This window comes from Euprymna scolopes, chromosome 46 (genome assembly GCF_053919585.1).
Source record: "Euprymna scolopes isolate OS-2025 chromosome 46, ASM5391958v1, whole genome shotgun sequence".
Lineage (NCBI taxonomy): Eukaryota > Metazoa > Mollusca > Cephalopoda > Sepiida > Sepiolidae > Euprymna > Euprymna scolopes.
The window spans coordinates 48,854,972-48,875,640 of record NC_136527.1 but is presented as its reverse complement, the minus strand read 5'-3'; the positions used below and the strand labels follow the sequence as shown (position 1 = coordinate 48,875,640).

General features: G+C 34.3%; 1 long non-coding RNA gene across 1 annotated transcript; it reads left to right on the top strand.

The window, feature by feature from the left end:
• The first annotated feature begins 4,451 nt into the window (after nucleotides 1-4,451).
• Nucleotides 4,452-20,059, top strand: LOC145270859 (uncharacterized). The gene is made up of 2 exons (XR_013865605.1): nucleotides 4,452-4,529; nucleotides 17,372-20,059. It is a non-coding gene; the product is annotated as an uncharacterized LOC145270859 (long non-coding RNA).
• Nucleotides 20,060-20,669: the final 610 nt, after the last annotated feature.

Below are 20,669 nucleotides of genomic sequence, written 5' to 3'. Positions count from 1 at the left end.
TCACGGAAACATATATTGAGCGAGTTTTTAACCGTATTTTGTCTAGTTTTTTATTTATAATTCCTTTTCCCAAACTTACCGTGTCAAATCGTATTTCCAAGTTTAATTAAAGTTTTATGGTGTGGTTTTTTTATTCAATTGTAAGGTTAAAGCATAGAATAGGTACAAAACACCCTCCCCTCCCCATGTTAAGAATGGCTTTTTAAATAATAACGTTATTATTTACGTCCAGGTCACTCTCTGCACTAGTACCAAAACTTCTTAAAAATGTAAACTTAAAAAAATATTTACCGTTTTGACCACTTTATATGTTATCCCCCCCCCCCCAAGAAAAAACTAAAAAGTATTTGTGCGCAATAAATATCTAAATTAAATGTAATGTTTACAAATACTTTCATTATGAGGACGGAACTTCTAAAAAATGTAAACAAAAAAAAATGGAAACGCAAAATGTCCGCAGAGACATGTAAACGCAAAATGTCCGCAGAGACATATGTCCGCAGAGACACGTGCTGAAAACGAGGCAAGCTCCTCCCCCAAAAATATGCGCGAACTATAATTTGAAAACGAGGCTTCTCTCTTCGAAGAAGAAGGAGGGTAGTAATTTTGGCCATCTTGAATTCTTACGACTCGTAAAAAGTTAATATTTGGTATGAAATAAAGAGCATTTAAAACTACTTAAAAACACTAATAAATGATTCAGGTAGGTTGCAAAGTAACTTTTATAGCTGCTGTTAATATTTCTTTGTTGTATATTTTATTTTTTGACCACTTTTTCGAATCTATGTGTACAGTAATACAAACCCTTAGTTGCATTTAATGGGGGGGGGGATTGTTTTTAAAGCTGCCTTTTCGTATTTTTATTCATTTATTGATTTAAGAGTCCTGGTTATTTTTTATTATTGTGTTTGAAAGATTAAAGCCTAAAGTTAATCTGGTGCTTGTGCAGTTTACCTGACACATTAAAAATAAAGATATTGAAAAAGAATGACGTGACTAAATTTAATATCTATACGGAAAAAATACACGTGAAAAATAAATTTATTCTGAAAAACTGACAAATTAAATTCAGGTAAATTTAGAATTTTAATAAATTCCATGTGAAAATCCATTGAAAGATAAATATTAGTTTTCTGGGAATATTTCAAAGATAATTAGTAAAGTCTTAAGATATTGAATTAAAAAATACACCTTGTTTGTACAAAAAAAAAAATTAGGCCCCCTCTCCGAGTTTAGTACAGTCTAACAACGCATCCGTATTTATCTAAATTAACAATTTCCAAAAATAAATTAATCATTATTAAAAATAATACCATTTTTCCAGTAATTTTTCTTAGTGATTCTAGATTTAAATTATATATATAATAAAAATTACAATTACATTTACCAAAATGATCCAAGATGGTAAAATTAAAGTATATTATAAATATTAAAGAATTAATATTTATAAAATTATCTCAACCAGATTTAAAAGCTCGATAAAACCAAATAGGAAATAGAGCTTATAATATGAGCAAACAGTTAATAAAATATGTTAAAAAACACTTTGAAATGAGTTAAAAACACATTTAATCTGAAAAGGAAACACTAGATAAATGGCAAGTCCTTAATCCGCGGAGTTTCGAAGAAATACTTTTTTCTCATCAGAGGGTAGGAATTAGCAAAATGCGGGATCAGATTTTGCATGCAGAAATAAATCCGATCACCACTAAAATACTTGTAGAAAAGGCAGAGGGGTGCAACATTTCGTCGATGGGACAGAGGCTGAAGCTTAGATGCCAGTTTAGGGCCTATCAGGTTTGCGACTCTCTTTTGAACCTTGTCAAGAAGCGAGAAACTAGTAGCAGATGCACCAGCCCAGATGTGACAGCAATACTCCATACATGGGCGAATGGTGGCCTTATAGAGGTACAGGATACTTTCGAGTGTTAGTAGTTGTCTAGCACGGTAAACAGAGCCCACCTTTCTTGCAGCGGCCCTGGCAATGCCTTCAATGTAATTGTTCCAACTCATGTTTCCTGTGAACGTTAGGCTAAGGAGTTTGAAAGATGTACTCTGAGCTAAAGAGTCGTTGGCCATTGCTATAGGTGGTAGAGAGAGTTTCTTGTAATTATTGAAGGAAACAAGTTTAGTCTTGGCAGCATTGAACGTGACCAACCACTTTTGTCCCCATTCCATCACAGATTGGAGGTCTTCCTCTAGTGTTTCGGCCATTTCTTTAGAAATGTGTTCATTCGTCTTCCTGTCGTGCCTGCTATAGAGTGTAGTGTCATCAGCATATATACCCATCTCAGAGGCAGTTTTGTCGGGGAGGTCATTTATGAATATCAGGAACAATAGAGGTCCAAGAATAGAACCCTGGGGCACCCCCGCATTTATATCATATTGTTTAGATGTACGACCGTCGAGGACAACCTGGATTTTTCTCTTATCTAAGAAGGATTTAATTATGTTGAGTATTCTACCAGTGATACCGTATGATCTAATTTTCCTGAGGAGACCCTCATGCCATACCCTGTCAAAAGCCTTAGATATATCTAGAGCTACCACTCTGCCCTCCCCCGCTTTGTCCAGTGAATGGTATATACATTCAGAGATTACAGTTAGGATGTCTGCTGTGAAACGGGTTTGTCTAAATCCATATTGTTTTTCAGTCAGAAGTTTAGCATCTGTAAGGTGATGGACTAGAGCATGGTTAATTAAGGTCTCAAATATTTTGACAAAAAGTGGGAGGAGGCTAATGGGACGATAATTTGATGGGTCAGTCCTTTCGCCAGAATTCTTGAATATTGGTACAACAGAAGCAGTTTTCTAACAGCCCGGAAAGCACGCTTCATTAAGGCATTTGTTGTAGAGTTTGGAGAGAACTGAAGCTACTTCGGCTGAGCACTTTTTTAATAGCACAGCTGGGATAAGATCAGGTCCACATGCTTTTGAAGTGTCAAGGTTTTTTATGATAGCATGCACCTGAGCAGGGGTGGTTTTCAGATCGTCTAGCGTGGCGTCTGTCCGCATAGGAAAGTCAGGTAGGGAGTGGTTGGAAGGGTCCAGTGTGGAGTTTGAGGCAAACCGATTGGCAAGCATGTTAGCCTTGTCGGTTGCTGAGGAGACAACCTCGTGATTGTTGGTTAGTGGGGGAATTGTTGATTGCCCATTATTTACTACACTGATGCAGATTTTCCAGAAGTCTCGAGTTCCTAGTTTTTGTGCTTCGATAGCTGTGTCGTTCATTTTCTTACGAATACGCCTCCCCATTCAGCCTTTTATAACTTTTCGATTCTTATCTTTTCTCTTTGTGTTATCAACAATGTTTTTTTTTTGTTTTTGTTTCTCTCATTTTTTTTTACCGTATCTACTCTCAATTTTATTTTGCTAAAATATGCGTGTGTTAATTAAAAGGATTAAAAATAGAAACAAATCGAACTTAGGGAGATAATAGCTTTCAGTTGTTTACCGTATCTACTCTCATTTAACTTAATATGAAAATGGATAATAAACTTTAAAATGTCAATTATTGAATGGATTTTATTATTTCCTTTTCTTTAAAAACTCAGTTTTATGTTTATGGATACATGTGTCCAGTGACACCGATATGATGACTAAAATCGCAAATTATTGTCTTTTTAAATTAAAAAATAATGCATGAATTTCTGCTTACTTTTTTATATAAATATATAAACATTGTAGATGTTAACAATTAAAAATATTTTTAATATATCAGGAACATTACGATAAGCAGTATTCATTCAATATTTTCACAAAAAATAATATTAAATATTTAATGTTGTTTTAATGATAAAAATTATTACAAATATTCGATTACATGGCTTAATGACCGTTTTTCTCTCAGAAAATATTCACATTCATTGCAAGTCACGTGTGACACTCTGTTCATAAAAATCAGTAATCTTAAACTTCATGTTATTCTCACGAGATCCTCATTTAGCTAAGCCTGCATAACGGACACTCGTTACAAGAAATAATTTACATTTTAACGATTTGAAATAATATTGATATTATTTTTATTTTATTGTTACAAATTACGATGCTTTATTTATATAAAAAAAGAAAAATTAAAGTCTTGCGTTTTTTTTTTATTTACTACTGAAAATGATAACTTTAGTAAAGGTATTTTTTGTTTAAACAAAATAATTAGTTACACTACGATTTAAATCAAACTAATTCCTTCATTATATTCCGCGATCATCATTTGATAAATACTGAAAATTTCATTAAAATTTGTTAATTTCCTGATTTTTTGGTGATTTTTTAAGTAAATGGAGATGTCAAAATGTTTATACATTTTGAGCATTGACATTCATTTTGCCCGTACCTATATTATATCCCTTAGTTTAGTCCCTTCAACAGTTATCTCCTTGGGCCGGACATTTTTCATATTTGTTTTTTTTTTACTCGACACCGGCAGGTGACCGGTGTTTTATTCTGTAATTGTAGTCAGCAGCCTTTCTAGTCTCACGTGCCTCTGTCTTTTATCTTCTGTTGTCCTTCGTTGTTTTAAACCATCTCCGGTAAGAAACATTATATATCTCCTTCTTAAAGACACTTTTTAATAATTTTTAACATTATTTTTTAAAAATATTATTTCATCTTAACTACGAACTTTGTTTATTTTCTTTACCCACATGTCCGACCCCCTTACTTTTAACTGTGTTGTTCATTTCCTTACGCATACGACTTACCATTCAACCATTTATAACGTCTTGATTTTTATCTTTTCTATTTGCGTTCTCAACAATGTTTTTTTGTTTGTTTGTTTGTTTGTTTGTTTTGTTTCTTTCAACGTCCTAATGTATGGGCAAAATGAATGTCAATGCTGAAAATGTATAAACATGTTGACCCCCTCCCTTTACTTAAAAAATCATCAAAACTCAGGAAATTAACCAATTTTAAAGAAATTTTCAGTATTTATCAAATAATGATCGCGGAATATAATAAACTAATGGGTTTTATTAAATTCTGAGTGAAAATTTATTATTTTTTTTAAACAAAAACTACCTTTACTAAAGTTATGGTTTTCAGTAGTAAATATAAAACGCAAGAATTTATTTTTGCTTCTTTTATATATAAATAAAGCATCGTAATTCGGAACAATAAAATAAAATATTTTTTTACAGGAAACCTAGGAAAAAGCCCCTAAAGTCCGTATTAATTAATTTGATAAAAATTAAATGAAAAAATATAATAGCAAGAATATGTCTACTTTTTTTTAATTACAGATATCCCATAATGTTTATGAGCAAGATTTTAATAATTTCCTTGCTCGAAAAAATGTGAAACTTTCGGCGTAACATAATTTTTATATAATGTCGAACAATAATAAAACAAAAAATTAATTTAAAAACAGGAACATAAAAATAATTGAATTAAAAATGATAAAAATTGATACAAACGTTCAGAATAGGACTGTATGGATGCACGTCTGGGGGGGGGGAAATCTGACATTCGTACCTTCTTTTACTATCATGACTTCATTCTAGGCACCGCCAAAAATGGCCGCAAAATCAAGTTGTTGTTGTTTTTTAAAACGAAATTACGTTTATTAAAATCCATTATTTCTGAGTAACTTTTTTTTTCCAGAAAGATAAAACCCTGAATTTTATCATATAGAAAACAGAATAATGTAAAACTTTTTCTACTATTTTTAATTCAATTTTAAATGTTAAATTTTCCCAAAAAGTTAACAATTGACATTTTTTGTCTTGCACAAAAAACGTACTTAAATATTTAAAAAAAAAAGGGTTTTTGAAATAATTAATTTATTTATTTATTGTCTAACTAAGATTTAGGATGATTTTCTAAGAGAATATGCAAAAATATTATAATATAAGTACCTGAATTTCAAATAATTCCACTTATTCATATAGGTAACCAGATATTCGCGTTGACGTAGAGTTCAGATCGACTCTGTTTACGTTTTCGTCTGATAAAAAGCAAACTATGGAAGACCAAACAGGCCAAAAAAAACTTATTTTTCAGTGACGAAAATTTCAATGTATTATTAAGCTGAGGCTGGCCAGTACCAGATGGGTGACCATTTGTATGCGTTTGGTTTTTAATGTGTATGTGTGTGGGGGCCAGACTCCCCAAAATGGGGGGGGGCAATTTAAAGCAGAATAAAAAAAAAATTATTTCAGCGCGTTTGGTCCACCATAGTCAAAGGCGGCAAACGTTTTCAAACGGGATCGAAAAAAAAGATGCTATTTTTAACACAAAGGGCACAATATTTATCGATTTTTTTTTTTTGGGTATCGATTATTCAAAGCATGCCCTGTTTAATAATGGTCATGCATTATTCGGCTCGCTAAAAAAAAATTGTTAATTTATTTATCAAAAATTTTAAAATAGCTTTTTTCGTATAAATATGAAAAAAATTTTTTTTTTGTTTTGCTTAACTTAAATTAATTATTTTACTTAACATATTCACCGAATTTCACACTTCAAAACTCAAAAGCGGGATAATTAAACACAATCGAAGTTCTGATATTCAGACGTCAAAATAAGGTATGCAAACAATTTTTTTTTTTTTGAATCTATAATTCTGTCACTTACAACACAATATGTTGATTTCAGCCTCAGATGATTATTTTAAGCATATTTGTTCCCACTTCAAAACAAGGGGGGGTTTTGTAAGCAAAAAAATATATATATATAAATATCGTTTATGAAAAATAAGTACACTGTTATAAAGTTCATTCTTCTCCTAATAATCGCTGAAAATTTCGTATTGATTGGATAATTACCTGATTTTTGGTAGATTTTTAAAAAGACGGTCCGTCAAAAAGTACTGACCTGCCCCCCCCCCCCCAGTTTTGGCGGTGCCTACTTCATTCTGAAACAGCGTTTCGATTGGCTGAAATTTTGGGCCTCTTATAATCATGTTTACAAAGTTTTAGTTGCGTTTTTGGTGACCAATAAATTACTTGCTTTTTTAGGGCTAATTAAGTTATTTTTTAGGAAACAAGGTGTTTTTTGTATTTAATTGATTATCTTCGGACTCTACTTTATTAATTATCTTGTAAAAACTAACTAATATTTATCTTTTAAAGGATTTTTACAATGAATATATTTAACTTCAAAATTTAGCTGAATTGATTAGATCGCCGTGAAAACATTTTCATAACTTTTTTTTCACGTGTACAACTATTTTCTTTCTTTAAGAAATTAACTTTAATCTCTAATCTTTCAAATACAATTAAAAAAAAGTAGTCGGAAACCTACAAAAAATTATGATCAGCCTTTTATAACTTTTCGATTCTTATTTTTTTCTCTTTTTGCGTTCTCAACAATGTTTTTTGTTTGTTTCTTTCTTTCTTTGTTTTTATCAGTTTTGTGTGTTTCTGTTTTTTTTCTTTCATTCTTTTTTTTTTTACCATATCTCAATATGCATATGTTAATTAAAAGAGTTAAAATATAAACAAATGTAATTATTAAAGGAGATAATAACTTCCGGTATTATTTTCCGAAGTTATTTCTATATTTTTATTTTACTGAGGATGTGCCTTGATCGAAACCTTATATTAATCGGTAGGTGTATCAGAATTTTTGTAGGAATTTTTGACACCCCTAACACGAAACTGCGAATAAAATATAAAAATCTCGTAATTTCTCTGTTAAAAGTGGGTTGTTTATTTTCTTTATGGATTATACTTCCAAAATAAACTATTAAAGTTGTTTTAAAAGTAATAGAAATATATTTTTTAACAACAGTAATGAATTTTCCGAACTCAATATTTTTCAATTTTTAAACTTTAAAAATCTATCAAAATTTTTCTATTGATTCTATTTTTACGATATTTTCAGGGTCAATGTGAAATTTTATGTTCTTTCCAATAAACTGAATATAATATTTTAGACAAACTTTTTTTTTTAAATTCACGCTCCACCCATTTTCAAGTGTCTATTAAAAAGTAAATAATTAATTTACTCACCGAAAAGTAAATAATTAATTTACTCACAAATTGAAGAGAAAAAATCAATAAATAATATATTCAAATTTAAAACAAAAAAAACGTAGTGTTTTTTAGAATTTTACCTGTAAAGTTTGAAGTTTAAAACTTTTTTTAACCACGTTATTTGTTTTTTTCTTTTTTTTAAATGGAATCTTGGTCCTTTCTCCTTTAATTGAAAAAAAAATTAGGGCTTGAATTACATTTTTCGAGGAGTTATAAGCTTGGAAAGATGGGGTGGAATTATTAACTATTTTCACGAAATTTCTGACACACCTAATTAATCGGTGGCACTTCCATGAGTTCTATAGGGTCAGAATTAACAAAAAATTGTTATGCATTTTGTAAATTCATCTTTATTTTTAATCAGTTCATATGCATGTTACGTTTGTACAGTGGTAACGTCACCAGCTTTGAATGTTACAGTTTTGATTTTGGTTTCGATTCTAGCTGATGACACCCAAATACGTTTTTTTTTTTACTTTTGACATTATAACTCTATAATCATATATACGAAATCTGGACAAATTTAAAATATTATATTTAAGCATGTTTAACAACTGGCCAAATCCAACCGCCCCCCCCCTCCTCAGCTAGGTATAAAATAACATCAACTTTCTTACATTTTGGGGCTTCTGTAGAAATTATGCGTGATGCATTGTCTCTTGTTTTGATTGTGTGAAGCTAGATCTGTTACTAAACTCTCGCTTTGGGGGGGGGCTAATAAAGGTATATTTTTTTTAAAATTCAGTATCTTAAGACTTTATGTAGAAAATGTGTAAGGAAAGTCATTTAAAAATTACTGCGCCCTCTGTAGATGTATGATGTTGCAGCAACATAGAGCAATTCAATAACCAGTAAACACCGGTTTTGCACGGAATCCAGCTAGCAAGGTGCCTAGACGGACACGAACGGTTACTCAGAACAGCCCAACAACAGTAAGATATGCTCACACGGCACGAGAAGCAACAGCAACACGATTCCTGACCAAGTCAATCATCGCTCTCCCAACGTCTTTCAATCACCCGCTTTTATGGCCGTTGTAGGCCGGCTAAATTTGCATATTGCAAGAATTCATGTGACTTTGCGAGATATCATGCTTTACAAAAGATGGCGGCCACCATCTTGATCTTTCTTTATCTATTTTCGGTCGGCGACGCCGAGCCCGTCCCGAGGTAAGTCTTTCCTTTTCGTCCGTCTTTCTTACACACCCATACAACACACAAACACACGGGCGCTTATCTCCTGGATGCACATTACATTCCCCCTGATCTGATAATCACATAGAGAGCATTGTGGGGGTGGCCTTTTAGTGCGTGTGCTTCTGCGAAGAGGTACATTCACTGTTTCAGATTCGGGCTCTGGATCTGGTTCCGCCTCATCAGATGAAGTATCACTATCAGTCTCTGGAGGGGGCTCACTGAATCCGTGTATCGGCAGCTCATCACTAGACGCTTCACTGCTTTCTTCTGTAGTTGTGTGACGCACCTTGATAGCTGGGCGAAGATCTCGCACATGTCGTGGGGTTCCATCGACCAAAACAGACTGCTGGCTAATCACTCCAGATAAACTTAAACTTGTCAGTGCACCGATTTCCTGGGGGCCGCACCCACATTGGATCTCCCACTTCATATCTATTACATGTTCCCTTGTAGGCTGGCTGCGTAGTGTTGATTCCCTTCACTCCGACTCGGTACGTGTAAATAGCATTCGCATGTGCGGTTGAAGGAGGCGTCCCGTCCTTTGGCGTAATGTTGTACCAATTTGTGGCTTCCGTAATAGTACATCGCTTCCTGGCAGCAATTCTCTTGATGCTGCGATGGCTTCTTTCAGCAATGCCATTTCCTGACGGCACATGCGCACATCGCAACTGTAGTCGGACGCCCCACTCATCTAACAACTGCCAGACTTGCTGGCTACAAAACGCTGCATCATTGTCAGTCAGGAGCTCTTCCGGCGCACCTCACTCAGAAAAAATGGATGATAGGTGGCGAACAACATTTGCTGAATCCTGTCTGGTCATCTGCCGCCACACCGCAAATCTCGAAGGTCCGCAATCAATGAGAGTTAGAAAGGGCTTGCCACTCTAATGGGTAATATCCATGGCCAGCCGCTGCCACACACTCTCAACTTCCAATCGACCCTTCCGCCATCGCTCTGGTGCAGGATCAATAGACATGCAAGCCTCACAATTTCTGATGATCTGTCTGACATCCATCTTGGTCACTGCTGGGTATGCATGCCTCACAAAATAAAGGGTCCTCTTGATACCTGGATGTCCGCTCTGTGCATGAAATTTTGTATTTGACATAGGTCGATTGCAACTGCACAAGATCGAGCAGTAATCTCCATTCCCATCTTCGCGGCTTCATACCATTTGTGAGGTACTCGGGTCAGTTGGTCAGCACGATTACAATGTGATGGCACCAGAGTGACGCTCAGTGATAGCCCATAATCAGATACCAGGTTTTTTAGCGTGTCTAGCATTCTCCGTATTAAAATTTCGCTTGCTGCCTTGGTACGGATTCGTGTCCATCCTGAAAGTGTGTCAGACACCCAGTGGTAGACACAGAGAGAATCTGTGTACAAGGTCAACTTCTTAGACTGTCACTGCAGGGCCAGATTTATCCCCTTTACAACAGCGTCCAGCTCTGCCAGGTTTATATGCTGAGAATCTGTTACGGGCCGCAGCCAACATGCATCCTCGAACATGTTTCCTCCTTGCTCCAACAATACCCCGAACGCCAAAAAACTGGCATCAACCCACACACCTACGTTGTCTCCGTTAACACACCACCGCCCACAGGCAGGGTCCTTCTTGTTCACTCTCTCGAGTGTCTCTTTAATCATCAAAGTTAGTAGGACATCATCGGATATGTCATCCCAACCCGTGGTTGTTAAATTTGCTCTGCGTTTAATTACACCAACAGCTGCGCAGAGCCAGCCACAGACCGGTAAGTGACCAACAAGTTTTCCACACCAAGAAAAAACGGTCCGCCTTGTAACGATGTTGGGGATGCTTGGAATTTCACTGCCACACCTCCATTGTAGGGTGCCATCTTCTTCATAAACATCCAATCCCAATACATGTGCTCCTTCCCTCAAACGTTCGGGATTCTTGCATTCCAGACTAAACTGAGCCAACCTTTCTTTGACACACGACGCAGACTGTACATCTTCATTGACATATACATCATCAATGTAAGCTGACGTTGAGTCCCTCATGGGCTTTTCTTGGGACAATACTGTGTTGACAATAGTCTTCATGATCTGTGGTGCCACATTTAGGCCAAAGCCGAGGCGTGTAAGGCAGTATCTCTGCCGCTGGAACCAAACTGTCTGGAACGGTCACAATGTCTCATCAACTCGCACCTGTAAATAGGCTTTTCGCAAATCCAATATCGAGACATTCCCTCAACTTGCTGGCACATACGTCAGCATCGGCAGTGTAGGCTTCAATATGCTTGTTAAGCTCCCTATAGTCCAGCACCAGCCGTACTTTCGACTTGTTATGCTGGACTACTGCCAGCCATCAAGGGTATTAGACCCTTGGGAGGCCCAAGCTTGTCCTCAGGGTAGGGGATTAACCAGCCATCTTGGATCCACGCCTTTAGTTCTTTTTCGTATTCTGCTCGGGCCTCACTGGGTATAGGGTACTCTGCAACCCCATTCTTGAGTTTAGTCGGTGCCATTCCCTTGGTCCACTTCCAAGATGCAAACCAGGCCCTCTTGTGAGAGTCGTAGTCCACTGTAAAATCCGGCCAATCGATGTGGAGCGTTGCACACACTGGGGCCTCCAAGAATCGCACTTTTCCATCCCGATGAATTGAGACTCCCGCCAGCACCTTGATGGCATCGTATCCAAGCAACAGGTCAAACCCCAGGAAATTTCCTTGGGTCACGAGCACATTGATCTTAGTGGCTGCACCAGTGTCCGTGTAGATCTCGACAGTTCCAGCTCCATAGCATGTCTGGGTCTCGCCTCCTATCGTGGTGACTTTGATCTTTCTCTTTGTCCAACTTGGAGACAGCCTGGCGCTCACTATAGTATGTGAACAGCCTGAGTCGAGAAGTGCTGAGCAGGGTATCCTGTTTACGTAGACGGTCATCACTGGTTGCGCCTTGTTCAAATTTTGCTCGGGGAGCAGGGCGGCGCTGACGTCCTCTCCCCTGATACATTTCCCGCACAGTTTTGGGCTAGATGCCCCAAACTGCCACAATTAAAACAGCGCATACGCCCCCTGTTGGTGCAATTCCTTTCAAAATGTCTGCATCGGCCGCAGCGAAAACATTTCCCATTGCTTGCAGGGTTCTGATTCGGAATCTCCTGAGCACCAATCTGGCCTGTCTGTGTCGCCATCACAACTGGTTCCCCCAGGTCCTCCTCATCTTTGATGATGGCTCGAGCACGTTCCATCAAGTGTTCCATGGTCGTTGTTGAAACGCTGGTTGAGGCTCTCAATAGCTGCTTCACCCGAGTGGGAAGGCCCGCCACAAACGCGTACACGAGCATCCGCTCTGACACTCCTCCACCGAATAGGACTGTGAGTTTCTTTAACTCCACGAAGAAAACATCCACGCTTTCCTCCGGTAGAAGTTTTCGGGAAGCAAATTTTTCATAGGCCATACAAGAATCCATGGCGAATGCCTTGTACAGCGCAGCTTTAATTGCGGTGGCATCTCCTTTTTCGGCAGCACTGAGTTGCTGATATACACTCAAGGCACCCCCAGCCAATCTCAGGGGAATCACAGTGTGTACCCTTTTTACCTCACAAAGGTCACACACCAGCTCGACCCTTTCAACCCAGTCGACAATGGACGTGGACCGGTCAAACTCGGGTATGAGCTTTAAGTCGAATTTCGACTCGGTCATAGTCCTAGAGGCCAAATCACTGAGATAGCTTGTAGAAAATGTGTAAGGAAAGTCCTTTAAAAAGAATTACTGCGCCCTCTGTAGATGTATGATGTTGCAGCAACGTAAAGCAATTCAATAACCAGTAAACACCGGTTCTGCATGGAATCCAACTAGCAAGGTGCCTAGACGGACGCAAATGGTTACTCTGAACGGCCCAACAACGGTAAGATATGCTCACACGGCACGAGAAGCAACAGCAACACGATTCCCGACCAAGTCAATCATCGCTCTCCCAACGTCTTTCAGTCACCCGCTTTTATGGCCATTGCAGGCCAGCTAAATTTGCATATTGCGAGAATTCATGTGACTTTGCGAGATATCATCCTTTACAAAAGACGGCGGCCGCCATCTTGATCTTTCTTTATCTATTTTCGGTCGGCGACGCCGAGCCAGTCCCGAGGTAAGTCTTTCCTTTTCGTCCATCTCTCTTACGCACTCACACAACACACAAACACACGGGCGCTTGTCTCCTGGATGCACATTACACTTTACTAATTATCTTAGAAGCCGACGTGAAAACATTTTTCATTATGAACTTTTTTTTATGTGTAATTTTTTCCAATATAGATATTAACTTTAGACAATAATCTTTCAAACACAATCAAGAAATAATGGGGAATACATAAAAAATATATGATAAAATGACTTTCTAAACTATGTTCACCTATCAGTTTCACCATTAAATTGCACGTGCAACGAATTAGAGAATTAATAAAGATGAAACTTGTAATCTGTTCTCTCTCATGTAAATATAAACATGTTAAAATTTTATCCGTGATATTCACGAAATAGATCGACTTTATTTCGAAATGATTTCTTTTTTATTTTTCCTCTTCAATTTTGTTTTCTGCAAACTTGCTCTTCCGTTCGTCATCTTGAATGTTAACTTGAGTTTATAAAGTCAATCACATTTGAAAAATCGTTTCCTTTATAAAAGCAGATAAAGTTAATAGAAAGCAGATTATAAAGCAAAAACGTAAGTATTACTACATGAATTTAGTATCGATTTTTGCGCATTTGCGGAGTAAGTTAAAAATGTAAGGAAGATAACTCCATTAACTAAGCAAATAATCCTAATGAATTAATTGATTTGTTGGTGAAAACGTTTTCGCTGTCAATGTTTTTGTTTTTCAATACTGACTTAAACATAAAAATAACTTCTTTATCATTTACCAAGGAAAAAATAATTTTATAAATTTTAAACGTTTTTAACTGTTTCAAAAGTTTAAAGTAAAAAAAAAAATTCTTTTGCTTTCTCATTTTTTTCTCTGGATTATTTTATAGTTCGTCGGGTGTGCTAAAAACAAATATATACTTCAAAAGTAGCACAGAGAATTATTTTTCATGATATGAGTAAATTACTTTTTCAAAAAGTGGGGATCAGTTTTCTATATAAATTTAATGTAAAATAAGCACCCACTTTCTGGCCACATGGTGATAATTTTTTTATTTGTTTTGTTGGGCTGCCTGAAAGCCGTTTTGGTAAATTGTTATTTACTTTCCTCCTTAACAATCGTCTTTAACCTTACAACTTCGGTAGGTTTTCTGGTATGCTGAAAACAAATATCGCATTTAAATTTGCTGCAAACAAGTAAGTAACGCACCGACATTTACCGATAAGAACACCATTTAACATTTTTCGGATATTTTACTGTTTATATTGGCGAAGGAGGCAGGGTACGAGGTGGTGTTGGGGCGCAAAAGCAGTAAAAGTTAAAAATGTTATTTTTCTTTTCTAGATGCAAGTGCATTTATTTATTTCAGTTTTTAATCTTTATTTCATTGTTTTATTTATTGTATAAATGGTTTTCTCGTGAAAAAAATGTTCCGATTCTATCTGGCAAATTCATTTGAAATAGAGCATAAATAGATCTGAAAATGCTGTTCTCTTACGTTACTACTTATAAAAGAACATGCTTGTCCAAGTTGCAAGCTATATCACGTGATGATCGTTTTCTTTTCAAAAAAATACAACAGCAATAATAATATATAATACCTTTAAATATGTAATCAGTATCAAAATTCCTTCTCTTCTCTACTGCATAGGTAAAATTCTTAATCGAGTTACGTACTTAATATCCTGGTAGCTGCATGATTGGTCCTAGTGATGAGGTTTTGGATTGAATCTATATATGAAACGTGCTAGAGGAGGAAAATTTTGCTTCCTTTCAATTTCATTTTGCAGGGTCATTTACCTTTAACAGCACCAATTCTGACAACTTGACACATAGGGTTAACATCATTAAAACATTCTCATGAAAACATTCTCAGAAAAGTTGATCTTTAACCAGTGACAATACCAATTTTGATAACCTGACCCCATCGTTCAGTGCATTTGCTACCAGCTGTCATGCGTGTGTATACCTTCAACATGTGACACAAAGCAATTAAACTCTTGTTGCTTTTACTTTCCAAGTCATGTGATGCCACATAGGGTTAACATCATTAAAAGACTCTCATAACACAACAATAATAATATATAATATCTTTAAATATGTAACCAGTATCAAACTTTCAATTCTCACAAAGTATATCATGCAAAGAAATTAACAATCTGTTTCCTATAACACTGAACAAAAGCAATATGTACTAATAATAATACATATCATAAATCGCTCCTGAATGTTGCTGTCATGTTATGTGGATAACAGTTTGTACACCATACATGAAGGACTTGTCAGAAAAAAATGAAAGAGTCTGTAAAACGTCAAGATAGTATTCAAGAGTGATTCGACTCTCCAGAACATGCTGTGCATGTAAAGCCACTTATGGTAAAATTCATGACAAAGAGATTCCATATAAATGTGGAAAATTATACAAATGTGAACCATGTCATTCACTACCAGTAAACTTAAAAAAACATTGAAAAGCTGTAATATGTGGTGAGATTGAAAAATCAGTTATGGCAGAATATTTATGGAAAGAAAAGGGAAACCATCTACCTTTATGGGATAAAGTAACAATTATAGATGGAGAACAGTGAAAACTAAGCTGGCTTTAGAAAACAGCGCATATGTATATGTAGTTATAAATAGTGATAACATCCTAAAATAAATAAATTCCTAAAATTCCTCCTGCGATTGTCTGCGAGAATCTGTGGTTTGAGTACTTGGTAAAATTCAGTTGTAAGTTATATACTCCTGAACTGAACGTTGAAGTTTCAATCCTTTGTGAGATTGAAAATAGAATTTCAATGTATGTAGGACTTTTGAATGGAACCCTTTGTTTAGTACATGAGAATATCATGCTCTTATGTTGTTAGTGATGACTGGACCAAGTGCCAAAGCAACAAGCTCTTCCCAATCTATACTTAAAAACTACTAAATCCTAGAAAATCATGCAAAGAAGAAGTAGTCTTATTACGTATTCGGATAGAACACACATACATAACTCACTCCTACATACTAAAAAGTGAAGAACATCTCAAATGTATACCATGTCACAAACCTTATACAGTGAAAAACCTTTTACTTGACTGTTATGACCTCATACAAATCCGTCAACACTACTACAAGGCCAGAAACTGTAAAGAACTCTTCGAAAAAGAAAACTCTAAAACTACTCTTAATTTCCTACAAAGAGCAAACGTTTACTATAAAAATAAATGCTATCAAATAAACTGTTCCAAAACATCCGAGTGAAAAATCTGAATATACCCAAATCGACTCAGAAAGTATAAAAATTTTTTAATCCTTACATACAGCATTAAATGATCCAAAGAATGTCGATATGTTGGCTACAGTATCAAGCAAGCATCAAAATTTTGTATAGATTTCTATGTTCAATAGAAAGATTCCAAGTTTGACAAAATACACCTGAATAAGATCGAGGGTAACATAGAAACGTTGTGAAAATAACACCTAAGATGAGAACAGTATTTTGAAGAATCCAAATAATATGAATAATCAATTCTCATCTCTACCATGAATGAATATAAATATTTTAGTTAAATATTTGAAAACAGAAACAAATTAATTTGTAAACAAAGAAGTATTGATTAAATCTATAATAATTTTATTTTATATTTAATTAATAATAAATTTGTAAACAAATAAGTATTGATTAAATCTATAATAATTTTATTTTTTTATATTTAATTAATAATAAATTTATATAATTCAATTTTGCTAATGTATTCTTTTCAAATTTATTTTATATTTAATTAATAATAAATTTATATAATTCAATTTTACTAATGTATTCTTTTCAAATTTATTTTATATTTAATTAATAATAAATTTATATAATTCAATTTAACTAATGTATTCTTTTCAATTTTATTTTATATTTAATTAATAATAAATTTATATAATTCAATTTTACTAATGTATTCTTTTCAAATTTATTTTATATTTAATTAATAATAAATTTATATAATTCAATTTTGCTAATGTATTCTTTTCAAATTTATTTTATATTTAATTAATAATAAATTTATATAATTCAATTTTACTAATGTATTCTTTTCAAATTTATTTTATATTTCCAGAATTTGCAACAAGGAAAAGAACTCTGTTAATGCATCAGAAGGACCTTTCGTCATTTCTTATTTCAATAAGTTTATAACAATTAAATTTCTTCATATAAATTTTATAAAGTCAAAATTTATTAGCATATTTCATCATACTATCCATAGTGTATAATTTTTGTGGAATTAGATTTGGGCAAATATGGGAGACAAACCTCATTCTTGTGAAGTATGCGGTTATTCATTCCCATGGAAATCACATTTGTTGAGTCATATGAAAACACATATGGGAGACAAACCCCATTCTTCCTTTGCACAAAAGTCAACTTTGTTGCGTCATATGAGAACACATACGGGAGAGAAACCATATTCTTGTGAAGTATGTGGTTCGTCTTTTGCAGAGAAGTCAACTTTGTTGTGTCATATGAAAACACATACAGGAGAAAAACCACATTCCTGTGAAGTATGTGGTTCTTCCTTTGCACGAAAGTCAAATTTGTTTAGTCATATGAAAACACATACGGGAGAGACACCACATCTTTGTGAAGTATGTGGGTCTTCTTTTGCACGAAAGTCAACTTTGTTGAGTCATATGAAAACACATACGGGAGAGAAACCATATTCTTGTGAAGTATGTGGTTCTTCTTTTGCATGGAAATCAAATTTGTTGTCTCATATGAAAACACATACGGGAGACAAGCCACATTCTTGTGAAGTATGTGGTTCTTCTTTTGTATGGAAATCAAATTTGTTGTCTCATATGAAAACACATACGGGAGACAAACCACATTCTTGTGAAGTATGTGGTTCTTCTTTTGCACGAAAGTCAACTTTGTTGCGTCATATGAAAACACATACGGGAGAGAAACCACATCTCTGTGAACTATGTGGTTCTTCTTTTGCACATAAGTCAAATTTTTTAAGTCATGTGAAAACACATTCGACAGCCTGACATAGTGTTATGGGGCAAGAATGAGAATATGGAAACCCTAGTTGAAGTAAGCGTCCATTATAGAAACACCCGGGCTAATGAAGAAGAATCTCAAAAACTATCTTGGGAATATACCTGATGAACCAAGTGCAAAAGAAATATAAATAATAGCACTTAAAGGAACGGTTAGAATCTTAAAAGATATCTCTCAGTTGGAGTAATTTAACAAATGGGAGAATGTTTGGCATCCGCTAGAATGCGCCATCTCCAGGAAAAACAGTAATACGAAAACTGAAAACAAAAAGCGACAAACCTTATTCTTTTGAAGTACGTGGTTCCTTTGGACAGAAGTCAGATTTATATTCTAACACATATCGGAAACAATATCTGATGATCTTCCAAAATCCATACCTCAAAGTTGTATACCAACATCATGAAGCAAGAGCCAGTAGGACAACCTCTATCACATAGTCAACTATTTTGCACAAGACTGTTTTACAAATATGTCAGAATCAGAAAACAAGTCTACTATAGAAATCACCAAAACAAATCTTTGAAAATACTTGAGAACTTTCATGAGAGAACATTGGACACATGAGCCAAACAGTAACATGACAAATATTTTCTCGGCTTATTCACCCAAGAATTTTTAAATAAGGAAGGTTTTATAGACTGGCTTAAAAGAGGGTAGCGCCACTATTATCAGGACATAATTATAATGGCTGCTCACGATCAAAATTGTTCCAAATGCTTCTAATAAGATGAAGGATCTCAGCATGACAAGTGTAGTTTGTGCAACAGAGAAGTTAGTTTGAGTCATTTGACATTTGCTAGAGGATGGCTGCTATACAATGAAATACAATGGATTGTGTAAATATATCCACATCATCTATAAAATGCTGAATATTGAATGCTGTTGGAAGTCCTGGGAACAACAGTTGGACATATTATACACCATCGACTATGACTCTACGATTTCTACAGATACGTGATTATTAAATGGAGCTATTAAAGCTCACATAATAAAATGTGACAAGTAAGAGAAAGAATCAACCTTAGAAGTTTATGTCCCCAATATTATTTGGTTAAACATAGTGACAAAAAATACAACGAAATACCAGGTTTTAATGTACGACATAGAAAAGAAACTAATTCTTTGAAAATCTGTATTCCACTAAGATTTGTTGAGAAGGAACATTTGTTGTGTCATATGCAAAAATATACTGAATACAAAAGAACTTTAATAGAACGTACAAATATCTATGTATCTCATATAGAGTTTTAGTCTGACCCCAGATAAGGAGCCCTCTGATTTCTGAGAACTTCGAATTATCAGATTAATTCGATATTTTAAAAACTTCCAATTCCAAAATTCAACATTCTGCTGTTACAACCTGCAACTCAAAAACTTACACTTTGTTTTCAAAACGTCCAAATTCACAAGACAGCCTGTTGTGAAACCTATTACCTCCAAAACCCAACATTGTGTTGTCAAAACTATTAACTTTACAACTCGACATTCTGTTGTCAAAACGTCCAACTCCAAAACTCGACACTTTTCAAGTTCACTTACACATGCCTAAATACGTAGCACATTTTCTTTTAATTCGTCCTCTATTCTGTACAAGTCTTTTTGATTCACCTGTTTCTTTTGCATAGAAATGGCGACATTCTGCATCAGTGTCATGACCGTTACCCATAAAACCAATTGGCTTTAACCATTTTAAACTTTCAATTTTTGTAACACGATCAACTCATTAAACACATAAGTAAGTTTCGATCTTGCCTTCAAAGTAAATAAAAACTAAAAAGCCATATTATTGTAATGTATGTTGGTTTTCTCTGATGAGAGAAATAATATATTCTTTTGATTATGTTAATAATTCTATTTAAATATTTTTTTTATTTAATAAATCTAAATAAAATTTAATACATTTCAATAAAATTTAATGAATCTAAATAAAATGTAATACATTTCAATAAAATATAATAAATCTAAATAAAATTTAATACATTTCAATAAAATATAATAAATCTAAATAAAATTTAATGCATTTCAATAAAATTTAGAAAAAAACTCAATAAAATTTGGAAAAAACTCAATAAAATTTGGAAAAAAACTCAATTAAATTTGATAAATCTCAATGAAATTTGATACATCTCAATAAAATTTAATACATCTCAATAAAATTTGATACATCTCAATAAAATTTGATACATCTCAATAAAAGTTGATACATCTCAATAAAATTTGATACATCTCCATAAAATTTGCTACATCTACATAAAATTTAATACATCTCAATAAAATTTGATACATCTCAATAAAATGTAATACATCTCAATAAAATTTAATACATCTAAATAAAAGTTGATACATCTCAATAA